This window comes from Acipenser ruthenus, chromosome 11 (assembly GCF_902713425.1).
Source record: "Acipenser ruthenus chromosome 11, fAciRut3.2 maternal haplotype, whole genome shotgun sequence".
NCBI lineage: Eukaryota > Metazoa > Chordata > Actinopteri > Acipenseriformes > Acipenseridae > Acipenser > Acipenser ruthenus.
The window spans coordinates 1207225-1220220 of record NC_081199.1 but is presented as its reverse complement, the minus strand read 5'-3'; the positions used below and the strand labels follow the sequence as shown (position 1 = coordinate 1220220).

Below are 12996 nucleotides of genomic sequence, written 5' to 3'. Positions count from 1 at the left end.
GGCTGCTGGAGTAGATTAATAGTGTGAACCCTCATATTAAACCCAGTCCACGGTTTTGCTTTCCTCCACTCAGCACCCTGCAGGGCTGTGCTTCATATTAAACCCAGTCCACGGTTTTGCTTTCCTCCACTCAGCACACCGTCCTTGTGTGTTTCACACTTCCACGTGTAGCACAGCAGGTCTGGCTTCCACCTCCTCCATCAACATCTTGTTCTGACAATAACCTTGTAACCTTGTCAGAACTCAGTACAAGCTACTCAGTATAGCTGCTGCTTCATATATGGAAACAAACTGCTGAGAGAGCTGGATTTAACACAGCAGTTATGCATCCAAATATCCAGTATGGGGGAGATATTGAACAAAGCCATTTACTTCAAAGAGGCACCATTTGTTTTATAATTAAAAAAAAAAAAACACGCCAGAATTTAATTCAATTTAGTAAGCGCTGGGAATTGCAAGTTGATTGAGTCAGGGAGCTCTCAGCGTGCAGCGCTGGGAATTACAATTCCAGCAGTTCAGAGCTGCCCACCTGCTGTTCAATAAGTGAAGTGCGTCTATTTTCAAAAACAGAGCCCCACAATGTAAAGAGCAGCTATGAACCACATGCTATATAAAAGATAGAAACAGCTGAAGCCTGATTGCAGTTAAGTACACTCATTCTGTAGAAATATCGAATGAATGTAAGCCAGACATTACAGAGCATTGCTGGGGCTGCAGATCTAGGTGCATGATAATAGCATTCCTAGCAGTTTGTTTATCATGCTTCTTTCATGCAAAAGTATTTTTTTACCTTTCCATCTCATTAGTGACTGGTCAGTAAAGCAGGGCTTCCTTAGCAGCAGTCAAAAAGAGTCCCGTCCGTTTTTTGTTCCCTGTCCAGCTTCCTTGTGCAACATGGTTAATGTGAAAGAAAGGGACACTTTCAGACATCACAACTCTAAGACCTGTATGCTTTTAAACTAACGCCTGCTTTTACAGGTCCTGATTACCTTACCCAAGGTAACATTAGCTAGCCCAGGATTAATGCTAATCAGGGTCTGTGAAACCAGCAGTACAGTACTCGCTTCTCTCTGCTTATTCTGCAGAATTAGCTGCAGTGCTGCACATTGTGAATGCAATATCCAACAAATTCACCCACCCCAATAAACCTTGAAATCAAACACAAGCATAGTGCTCACATGCAGGGCATTAGTAAGGGTGCATACAGTGTAAATGCCTTATTCTGTTTGGATTGGGTTTCTGACCGTATTCATTTTTTGTTCATTAAGGCAATGCAGTCTATAGTTAGGTGGAGGGGAGGGTGCGATATCCCTGTTTAGAGTTCATTGCCCAGTCTCTATTTGTCTCTATTTGTTTCAGACTTAGGGGAAAACAAACAAAAAAAGAGTTATAAATCATTCCTCTCGTTCTTGGGAGGAACTGCTATGCTTGTTATTGGAATAACCAGTCTGCGAAACAGGCTGCATATAAAAAAAAAAAAGACATGGAAAATACATTTTCCATCATAAATCTGACACAAAGACGGCCTTGGTTGTTTATAGAAATGTTAAGTTAACAGTTATTAGGACTCCAAACCTTTTCAAAGTGTACAATTTGGACAGTTTTCTTGCTCTCACGGGGTGGGGAAGGAGGGTAAAGTGAGCCAAAAGGCCACCCATATGGACACCAGCTGATTTTCCAAACGGACCCCCCCCCTCCTCCCTCCTCCCTCCTCCCTCCCCCCTCCCCCCTCCCCTCGCCAATTCGCTTTCTCAACACTGACAAGGTGCTGCCTTTTATAGAGCAGCCAAAACCAGCAATTCACAGGCCAGAACTCCTTGTCTCATCTTTCTTTTTACCATAAATTACTGAAATAAAGTACCCGAGGGATTTTTTATTTATTTATTATGTATTTGTTTATTTTTTCACATGGAGATTATTCAACATCCATGCTCCGGTTTGCACAGTGAACTCTAGTGAGTGTCCCATTTCACTTCAGAAAATCTATCTTTTTCCTGGACGAGCAAATAATGGTAACGCTTTACATGAAGTGTCTCTAATTACTGTGTATTTACATTGTAATTACTTAGTAAATACATGCGTACTTACACACAGTTACAATGTTATTATGAATAGTTACAATGTACCTAATCCTAACCCTTTTCTGATACAATTGTGCACTTAAATCTATCGTGCAAAAAGATTTACACATTGAGTACATTGAAACTATGCATAATAACATTGTAATAATGTGTAAGTACGCATGTATTTATTAAGTAGCTACTATGTAAATGTACCGTAATTACAGACGCAATGTAAAGGGGGTCTAAGGAACATTCCTACGTACTATATGTTGTTCAGTTCAGTCATCATGGTGATTTTTTTAACCAGAGCTGCACATTCCAGTAGTGGTGGAGTAGAGAGTCTGCTTTCACATCATTCAAACTGCACCACTGTACATTTTATAGCACTGCAGGGACTGCCCGTACCCCAGCTACCACTAAATTACACAGTACCCAAATCACACAGCAGGGCTACCTGTTAAAGAAACCACTCCTGCAATGTGTGCTTCATCATCCTTTACAGCCTTTAATCTACCATGTAAAATCTGAGCTATGGGAATCATTCTTTATGAGAATCCACTGCTGTAGCAGAACGTGTTCAATTAGACCAGAACACTAATAAGCAATGTGACTACAGTACACATATGACATGTCATACCTTCTGAGCTAAACTACTTCTATATATGTAACACAGGTATTGAGTATATCAGACAAACATCGTTACCTTTCAAACGGTAATCACAGTGTAATTAAGTATGAAATATAAGGGTGATTCCGTGCAGCAGCTTTGACATGAGAACTCGCGATTCCTGTTCTATCTGTAAAGAGACAGGAGCTGGGAGATAAGAGCAGAAGGCTGAACCCCTGTGGAATATGAACTTGTTATATTATTCCTTTTTGAACCCTGAAGATTAATGAGGATGAAAAAACGTTGAACCGAGGTGGGGCATTAAAATAACACAGCTTGGACGCGGATATGACAGGTGGAATGTAAATAAAATACTCTGGGGTTATTTTCAGTCACAGAATCTGCAGACTATTTCAGACGGCACTGTTTTTTACATGTTGTCATTTGAAATTCTTTGCTGTGACGTTCTATTGAGATGGCACAGTATTGTGATACAGCAGCCATGAGATACTCGTGAAATAATCCCTACCACTAACACAACACACTCTGGCATATCTGTGCTGGACTCCTTGTTATTGTCTGATCTTGAGCCCCTGGCATGGACGCTGGCCAAAGCTGGCCATGGGAGGGTGGCACTGGTTTGCTAGCTGTGCCATTCACAACAACACGCTTCAATAGCATAGTGTTAATGATTGTTTTAATATGGCATCCAGGCTTTATAAATGTGTGTGTGTGGGGGCGTGTGTGTGTGTGGGCGTGTGTGTGTGTTTATGAGTGCATGTGTGTGTGTGTGTGTGTGTGTGTGCGTGCGTGCGTGCGTGTGTGTGTGTGTGGGGGGGGTGTGTGTGTGTGGGGGTGTGTGTGTGAGTGTGTGTGTGTATGTGTGTGTGTGTGTGTGTGGGTGTGTGTGTGTGTGTGTGTGTGTGTGTGTGTGTGTGTGCGTGTGTGTCTGTGTGATTTAGGTACCCGTCCCAAAATAACCAAACAATCTATGGTGGGGTTGCCAGCCAGCCCCACTTTCATGAGGTTTAGGTTAAGGAACAATCAAATAGAGTTAAATATTTAGATTGGAACATTGAACAGCAAGCCGGTTGATTTTCCAAAACTGAAACGGCTTCTCAGCTTTTATTTTTTAACTTTTGTAGACTCATAACCATTAGCGGTTCAAAGCTCCAAACTGAAAGAGCAAAGCAAACTCACTTTAAAATAATGACCTGAACACATTACAAATCTTGACACATACAGACACTGCTTCATTAACTTTGTACAGGGGATGGGAAGAGTTAGGAGAGACTTGATCAACGTTTCAAAGGTCCCAAGAAAGTGTACCCCTGTAGCCATTTCAAACACCGCACAGAATCTAGAGCCAGAGGTTTGTACAGTGAGTAGTTAGTTACAGCAGGACAGAGGGTAGTGGCACTCTTCCATTCAAGAGCTGTCTGGATGCAGTTCTGGGATCAATTCGCTCCTAGGATCCATCGATGGGCCGGGTACCTCACTCTGATTCGTCAACTCTCTTACGTGACCTTACTGTAGTAATTCCTGAAAAAAAAAAAAATACCAGCCTGCATCGTTAGTTGGAACTGACCTCTCCATTAACGCAGGACTACACAGAAACATTTCAGCAAGATAGATATTTATTTCTTCACAAAAGCCATCAGTCTTCACTTGTAGGCCAAGGTTCCTGCAGAGCAGCTGATAAGAGAGATCCCTTCCTCCTCAGCTAAGTGCTGCCTTGATTAACTGCTGCTCCTCCCCAAGCACTTCCTGGGGGCAAAGATCAGCGGAAATAAAGCCCTCAATCAAAGACCCAGGCCACTTATTACCAAGGCTGAAGAGCCCCACTCTCCTGATAAAGGGACTTGTACAGTACAGGACACTCTGAAGAGGCAGCCAGCACAACTCACACAGTAACAAGTCCCTGTCTTACTGTCTCTTCCACATTGTTGCAAATTCCTTTTTTGAAGACAATCACACCCGTTTGGAAATGCCATACTAGATAATAATAAACTATGACTTCACGGTTCTTAATAAGCACCCAGCCTAGGAGGAACAGGGGCAGGAGAAGCAGTGATGGGGTGTCTTTAGTTTGAGAAAATATCTTTTTGTTTTTACAGGACAGAGCCCAGCGGATTAATCTGCCTTAACTGTTCTCTCAGTTTGAATGCAAGTGAGTTATCTTTTAATCTAGGAAAGCATTTCAGCTGGTATTTGCTCATTGTGTGCTTTTGAAATTCATGTATTATGGTGAGCAATAATTTTGTCATCAGCGCTATTATATGCTACAACAATGAAACCTTTGACTCAATTAAGACCCTTTGTGTGGGTATTTATTTTAGTACTTCACTATAATAGAGATTTAAAAAACACCCTTGTAAACAAGCCGGGTATAAACAGTATCAGTTCTAGTCAACGGAGAAAGAAAGAAAGAAGGTCTGTGCTTTTTTTCCAAAAACAGAATGAGTAACAAAGTATCCTTTCTGTGGGACTTCCTCCCATTCTGATTGGCTTAATTAGCACCTGTTGACAGACTCCCAGCTGAGCAGGAACCGACCAATCAGCTTGTGGCATCTGTCATCCTTGGCAGACCAGGGCTCGGACCCAGAATCAGATCTTTGTCTGTGTTGGAAATACAAGACGACTAATTGCCAAACCCTCCCCCCCCCCAAAAAAAACAGCACTTTCTATCAAAGAACAATAACAAAATAGCATGCCTGTTTACCATTACCATTTACCATTCGAACAAGAACAGATAACACAGGGAGCTGTGTGCAGTGCTCAGTCTCAACTACAATGTGCACAGCAATGATGTGCGTCCGTTTGAGCAGATTTGAGAGCTTGTTTGCCATGCTGTATCCCAAACCCTGACATTCAGCTTTGCAAATATGCACATGAACTGAAACGGAAGTACCTGGCTGCAGTCTAGACCACATGCAGGATAAAGCTTTCATATATTTGATGAAAATTTAACCTGCCCTGGATTTATAAAAAGCTTGGGGAGTCAACTGGTTTGCATGGGAAGCTAGCTTGGGGTATGAAGATGCAATTCGATCATGTACGTATCAAATGCAGGTTGATACAGCATACATGGGATGTTCCAGGTGAACTACTGCACCTTGTAATGTTGGATGATGGATTTTTTTTTTTTTTTTTGCAAATGCAAAACACAAATGAGATAGTAGGCGTAGGCGTATTCATGCAAACCTATTCATCACATTTAATCACCATGCAAGAAGCATTCGGTGGATGACAAGCTTTTCAGGATCCCAATTAATCCCAATGCTAATACCACTTTGTACCCAGTGTGACCCAGTTCCAACCTTTCCAGCTTCCCCTGTGTGGGTTCCATAGAATCCAGCAATCGCTCAAAGTTCTAATTCATAAAAGAGCTTCCAGTTTAAAAGAGAGAGAGACAGCAGCAGCAGCAGCTGTAAAAAGCACATGTTAGCTCTATTGTTGTTTGAAACTGTATCCCTGCTTTTAATACTCATGCTCATATAATAGATCCTTAACAGGAGCTGTCAGCAGACCATGCAATAGGACAGCCAGCGTCTAATGTAGCTTAATTAGATCCCATTAGCAGCTATTTGTGCTGCACTGAAAGCTTGATACACTTATTTATTTATTTTTGTTAAGGAAAATGGAAGCATTCAGACCATGTTTACCCACTTAAGCCGAATCAGTGAACATTATTTTACGCAATTAAGTTGTATAAAAAGGGAAAGAAAGGGGGGCTTATCATGAGCAAGGTGTTCAGCGGTCCACACTTTGCACCTGAGCTTTGATCAATAAAGTCAAGTGATGACATGTAGACTTGTGATGCAAGAAATAAAACAACCTGAACAGCGTTAGTGAAAGATGGCAGCAGGTGAAATCTCTAAAAGCGGATATTCAACATCCTTCCCCATCGTGTTCTGTAAACAGCAAGAAAACTACCAGCCTTCTTTTTCTTTACATCTCAATTCAGGCTTTTCAACAAACGTGTTGCTGCATACGGATGATCTGTCCATACGAGAAGTGCAAAAAGCTTTTGTTTCATTTCATTCGGATTAATAATGAAAACAGGTACTGTGCGTAACATTTATAAAACTGCAAATACAGGTGCACAATTACTTCTTAAGGGTAAATATTATTTGAAAAATGATTAGCCAGAGTCCCAGGTGCCAAAAACCAGCATCTTTCATCGAGTATTATTTGTTAGTAAAAGTAAATAGTTACATGCATGTATGGTAATGTTTGAAGAGTGCCCTCCCTTTACACTCGATGTATTATATTAACACAGACCTCGGGTTTGAGTCTTGTGCCTCCTTTTATTAAGATGATTTGAAAATGATCATGTTTCACACAGTGTAATTTACTAGATAATTCTATATACACAGAAACATCAAAAGCATAAAGGTTTTGCTATCCTAATATGCATTTTAGCAAGTTGGGTAATAGACAAATATTGCAAATCATTTAATTGCAGGCTCTTACAACAACCTACTGCTTTAAAACCTTATTGGAAAAGATATAAGTATATACATATGCTGTATGCAGCTTTTCCAAAAAAAAAGACGACAGCAAAGTTGCAGCTTTCATGGCAGCAACCACCAAGCACTTTGCATCTCTGTACATTTTCAAGCAATCGCCTCTGTCACACATGACAGCGAACACAAAACTCTTAAATATAGCCTTGACTTTTTAGAACTGAACCAGGTAACATGTCTTTGACCTGCTACAAAGGGCTCCTGTTTCAGGTTTCTGAATGCAATGACCAATAGATGGCACTGATGTGCCAGTGTCCTTGTGAGTTTGAAGACCATTATTAGTCCATTATTCCATTAACTCTGTCGCTTCGTAGTTATTCTTCCTACAGTTAGCAGAGAGAGATAACAGATCCACAAAAATAAACAGGGCTGTGAAAGAATGAGTCAGCACCTGGGAGTGTGATTAATTGCCTGCTCTGAATCTCATTTCAATGCCGTTTAAAATCCTGTTGCAATGCTTATTGGAACTGCTCCCCTGTAGTGGGAAGGTATACAATACAATTGCACTACTTTGAAAAGTCTTAGCTTAAGGCCAGGCCATGCTGAAATATGGAGGATGGGGAAGTGTATGAAGCACCATCGCTAGGGAATCAAGCTTATTACAAGATTTTCTGTTACACACATGGAGACCTGCCATTGACTTGGTACGGGAAAGTGCAGGTCACTTTTGAGTAAAGCGAGATCTATCTGGAAATAAATAATAGTTCACTTTAAAATGTTCAAAAGGTGTAATTAAATTAACTATAAACAATTATAAAAATATATATCTAATAATAAAATGTATTATATAGCGTGCCACAGTTTTGCAGTGACAGAAGATCGTTTAGGAAGAATCAAAGGCTTTATGGAATGCTAAATAACCTGCCATCATTTTCTTGAAATTGAATTAGACATAGTAGGATCTTAGCATTGTCTGCCAAGACTTGTTGAAAATTGTTCAAAACTGCAGAACAGGTATATTTGTCAATTGGAAACCTTGGTAAACAGTGAAAATAACACAATGAATAGAAAACAATGCAATTATTATACAACATTTCATTGGCAACCCACTTAGTCCAGAGGCTAATTTTTAAAAGCTGTTCTCTGTCTATTCGTTTTTACCAAACCAATAGCATACAGGCTTAATGCAAATTGTACGTCACAAACTCATTAGTTTAAAAAATGGTCCATATTATGCCTGAAACTTCATCACCAGCACCTGGAAGTCGAATCCCAACACACCACTATGAGAACAAAAAGTAGTCTGAGTGGAAGAATGCAAACCTAAAATGCATCAAAATACATGGAATTCATGATAGAACTTTCCCAATCACCGCCGCTTGTTAAAAAGGGAGGGCTCTATGCGTTGCATCCTCAAACCAGAGTGTTTTTCTTAGTTTCTTTCTGCATTGTCCACACTGGTGCAGGCAGCACCTGAAAGAAAACCTAGCTGCTTTGTGACAAAACCGTCCTGAAGGCATTGCTCTGTTACCAGAAAGAAATCCATTTGCTAATGGTCTAAGTTATTCAGAGAGAGTGAAGTCTTGACAAATAGCCTTGCAACAGAGATAAGCATGCTTGGAGCTATTTGGCTGTGCTGCTGACAGTCTGTAAGATAAATCACTTGGGGGATAAGTGAAAAGCCTCGGTTGCTTGTTTAATAACAGGTCAAGTTGTTTTGCTTTGTTGATCTATATCCCTGCATTTATTACTGAAAACATGTTAAGGTCTGCATTTAATAAGGAAATGTTACAGGATAGTTTATCTGTTTATGCTGTGTTTCAGCATTGAGTATTTGAAGGATTTTCAGAGGAAATGGATGCTGAAATGTATATATTTTGTTGCCTACTTTATTCCTAATAATCTTGTGCCCATGGAGACAGCCCCGGAACAAACAGGCGACAGCAGGGCAAGCACATTGCTCAGCTGTCCCCTGAGATGAATTACACGGATACGAGCCCTTCCTAGAGAAGGACTGGAACAGCCACATTCTTTTACAATTATCTGAGGGATAATCCCCAGTGCTTCAGAACCATGCCGTGTTCAGATAGAGCACAGCATTTATAAAGCTGCACCTGATTGAGATAATCAGACTGGAGGGAATGTCTTTCTGGCTTTTGTAATGTCTAAATCAGACCAGTGATTCATTCAAATCTTGACTCTGGAAAGGCAATTGGTCCTCATTTTTGCAATCTGACCTGAGGGACTGGGCCATGTGACAATGACTGCACATCATGGCCTGTACTCTATCAGTGCGCTGATCCATATGTAATACTACATTCAATAGCATATTTCATTCCTGAGTCTGAAGCTGTGCGACTCTTTCTTTTGAGGGGGACCCATGTGAAGAATACTATTGTGAACAGCATGATAAAAGACTGGGGGGTTGAGACACGCTTACTGTTAGGCAAGTATTAGGAGATGTCAAAATACAACATGAATACTAAAAGCAAAGATTATGCAGGCTACTGAATCGATTATTCAGTGATGGAAGCAATCAAATGGAAGATGGACGTGTCAAATAAAGAGCCACAGAGTCTCTTTCACAGCTTAAGCACACGCTGTACAGCAGTAAAATCAGAGCAAAGTGTGGTAAAAGTATGGCAAAGCAGAGGCTAGCATGGTGAAGCCCAAATAATATGAAAGCATTGTAAAAGTATGGTAAACGTATATATATAAGAATCAGAAAACAATGGTAAAATAAACTCTTTTCAACATGCTCCCTATTGCAGACTGTACAATATTCCGTTGTATTTTATCTGGATGAAGTCATCTTAATAAGCAGGGAACTCCAGCAGGATGAAACTAAGGGATAAAAGGTATTTCGATGTATTGCTGTCGAGACCCCCATCGCAAGATCCACTCTACCCAAGGAGAAACAAATACCTGCAAATATCTCAGACAACAGCGCCTGCGAGGCCTGAAACGTCTGTCCTGTGATAGTCCAGTTCTTTGGAAATGTGAACATTGTTGTGCTTTCAGGTGCGCTCCACCCTCTCCCAGTGCGATGCTGCAGGTCTCGATGGCGGTCCTGCCCCAGGGGTCCTCAGTCATCGCCCCTCCTTACTTCTGGGGCTCTCTTATTACGCTAACAGGTGGCACAATGGAATTCCAGAGGCACGAGCTCCTCAGGAATATTTGTGTTACGTCTGAAAAGAACATGAGGAAGAAGGAGAAGAAGAAGAAGAAGAAGAAGAAGAAGAAGAAGAAGAAGAAGAAGAAGAAGAAGAAGAAGAGAAATAAAGGTGGAAAAGCTTTAGGCTAGAAATGTGAGACCAATTGAGTCTCTGAACCTCACTTATCTTTTTTTTTTAAACTGTCACTTTCAAAAGGTAAAGATGGATTCCTTTTAGCTCTTGCCATTAGCAATTTGTTCTACTTTCAAAGTCTGACAGAGCTAATTTTGCTGTATGCAAGATATATAAAAGTATTGTGAAAATCTGACTTTTTCCATGAAGTTGATGCAATAATAGTGACCTGAAATTGGCGGATTTTGTAACCTGACTTAATAAGACCCCATTTTTAGGAAATGATGCAAAAAAATTATACTTTTAAGCCTTTTCTCAAAGATAATAGCAATTTATAATGCAGATGACAAAAACTACAACTGTGCACACATTATAATGGGAGAAAACAAAAGCTATGATTTCTATAATCAGTTATTAACAATGAAATGCTTGACAAGGTGAGAGAAAGACAGAGAGAGTTGTGTTTATCCTGAAGAAGCTTAAAAATATTAGATATTTTGCTCAGACAGCTGTCAGAGTAACACGCCATAAACATGGCCTTGTCTGTCATCAAAGACGGACTGCACTGGGACTATCTATTCCCACTCTGTCTGATGAAATGAAACAGTGGGAATCGTACACAGAGGTTCATATTCCCCACTTATATAAACTCTCATTCAATTATTACAATAACATTTCATTAAAACAAACAGAATAATTACATGTCACTCCTGAGAATTACATATCAAGAGTTCATACATTTCTAATATAGAAATACTAAAAGAAACTAAAGTCCAATGACCAAGTCTTTCTGAAGACACTCAGAAAGAGATTTCTAGTCAAAACGTTGAAGAAAAGCAGGCAATGTTTTAGTTTGAACAGCGTTGCCTCAACCCTCTCTGTTTTTTTTTGTTTTTTTTTGTCAGGTTTGCTAAGGCACAGCTGCTGGAGATGTCAGGGGAGCATTATCAGACCTGGCTTCCTCTGTGGCCCTCCCAGGGTCTCCGGTTCAGGCGAGCAGCAGGCTTCTTTTATCACAGAAGGCCTTCTGCTGTCAGCGGGTTGACAGTCTGGTGCCTCCTCCAGTGGACATCTCCTGCCTGCCTGCTGCTCCCCGGGAGAGATAGGGGTCCACCGAGAGTCTGGAAGATTAATTACCCACAAGATGTTTTATTATTATCACAAGGTTTTTTTTTTTTGGTCTTAATAACATTAAAATGTTAATGTGGAGCATTAAAACAGTAGCTGCTATTTAAAATGTGGTGCCTTTCCCACAAACACATATGTACACGCACATGCACACGCACATGCACACGCTCACACACAAGCACAAAGACACACACATAAGCTAAAACTTTTCTACAGGTGGGGATGTCCCACCATGGCAGGTCAATGTAACTAAACATATATTTTAAGTTTATTCTCATTCCTTGCCACCGAAAACCAAGCATTTGTTAATACTTGTGATTATGCTACTGTAATTAGAAAGGTCTACTTTAAAAATAGCCTGCCTCTCAATGGAATCTTCATTATATTGTCTATTTAATGCATCGTTGCAAATTGCTTCTGAAGTGTATTCTTGATTGCCTGCATTAATGTGTCTGGTTTGCACTGTCTGCCAGGCACACTCTATCTGAAGTGCTGTGGGCACTGTTCAATGAAAGAACCCTGAAATCCATTGCAAAGGGATTACAATGCCTGCGGGATTGTTTTCTTCCTGCAAGATATTAATGTTTTATAGCGCTGCTAATTAGTTCTCATAAAACCACGAGCTGCAAATCTAGCCTCAGAGGTACGTTCTTTATACATTCCTGCTTCGGGAAGGTGCACTGCAGTGGTGTAGCTAGGGGGTGGTTTTAGGGGTTTGAACTCCCCCCCCCTGAAATTTATTATTCAACCATGTGGGAGAAAAAATAATGTCAGCCCCCTGCAACACGGTAAACCCCACCCCGTCCCAACCAATGTAAGCTCTGACCCGTGAGCTGTTTGCTTCGCTGCCCGCCTAAGCACACTTAAAAAAAAAATCATCTCCCAAAAAATGTACGCGTTAATCGCAGAAGTTAACTTTGATTAATTGGCAGCTCTAATTATTACCCATCTGCATAAATCTCCATCCCTCCCCCGAAACAAAATCCTGGCTATGCCACTGCTGCATTGTGTACCAATGTTAAAAGAGTCTTTTTCATGAAATGACAGTGTCTTCAATGAGAATGGCCTCTCGTCGAAACCCGTGCCTTTCAATTTTATGATGACATCTGATGCTTGCATTTCATGCCAGGTGGCTCGGATGATGTTGAGGGTAATACACTGGTTGCAATGGTGTTTCTTTTATGTAGGATAGGTGGGTGAAGACAAGAGCATATTCCCTTGCCAAACACTGTGCACACTACAAACTCGTTATATTGAGAATGCAAGGGATTTTTACAAACTTGTTGTGACAGCCTGGGGCAAGTGTGTTCTACTGAACACTTACCTCCCCTGTAAATATGAAATGATATCCTTGTCTAAAGCCATGCATTACTATTCTTTATAATATGATATACTGCTCAGTTTCTTGTCGCTTAGGAACCAAATGTTTTGGAGCCTTTCTT

The 12996-nt window shown here is 40.6% G+C and overlaps 1 long non-coding RNA gene across 1 annotated transcript; it reads right to left on the bottom strand.

Annotated features, from left to right (window-relative positions):
• Positions 1 to 3559: 3559 nt before the first annotated feature.
• LOC131739308 (uncharacterized) lies at positions 3560 to 11513 on the bottom strand. The gene is made up of 3 exons (XR_009330476.1): positions 11380 to 11513; positions 10065 to 10327; positions 3560 to 4212 (listed from the first exon to the last, which is right to left on the bottom strand). It is a non-coding gene; the product is annotated as an uncharacterized LOC131739308 (long non-coding RNA).
• Between the last annotated feature and the right edge of the window lie 1483 nt (positions 11514 to 12996).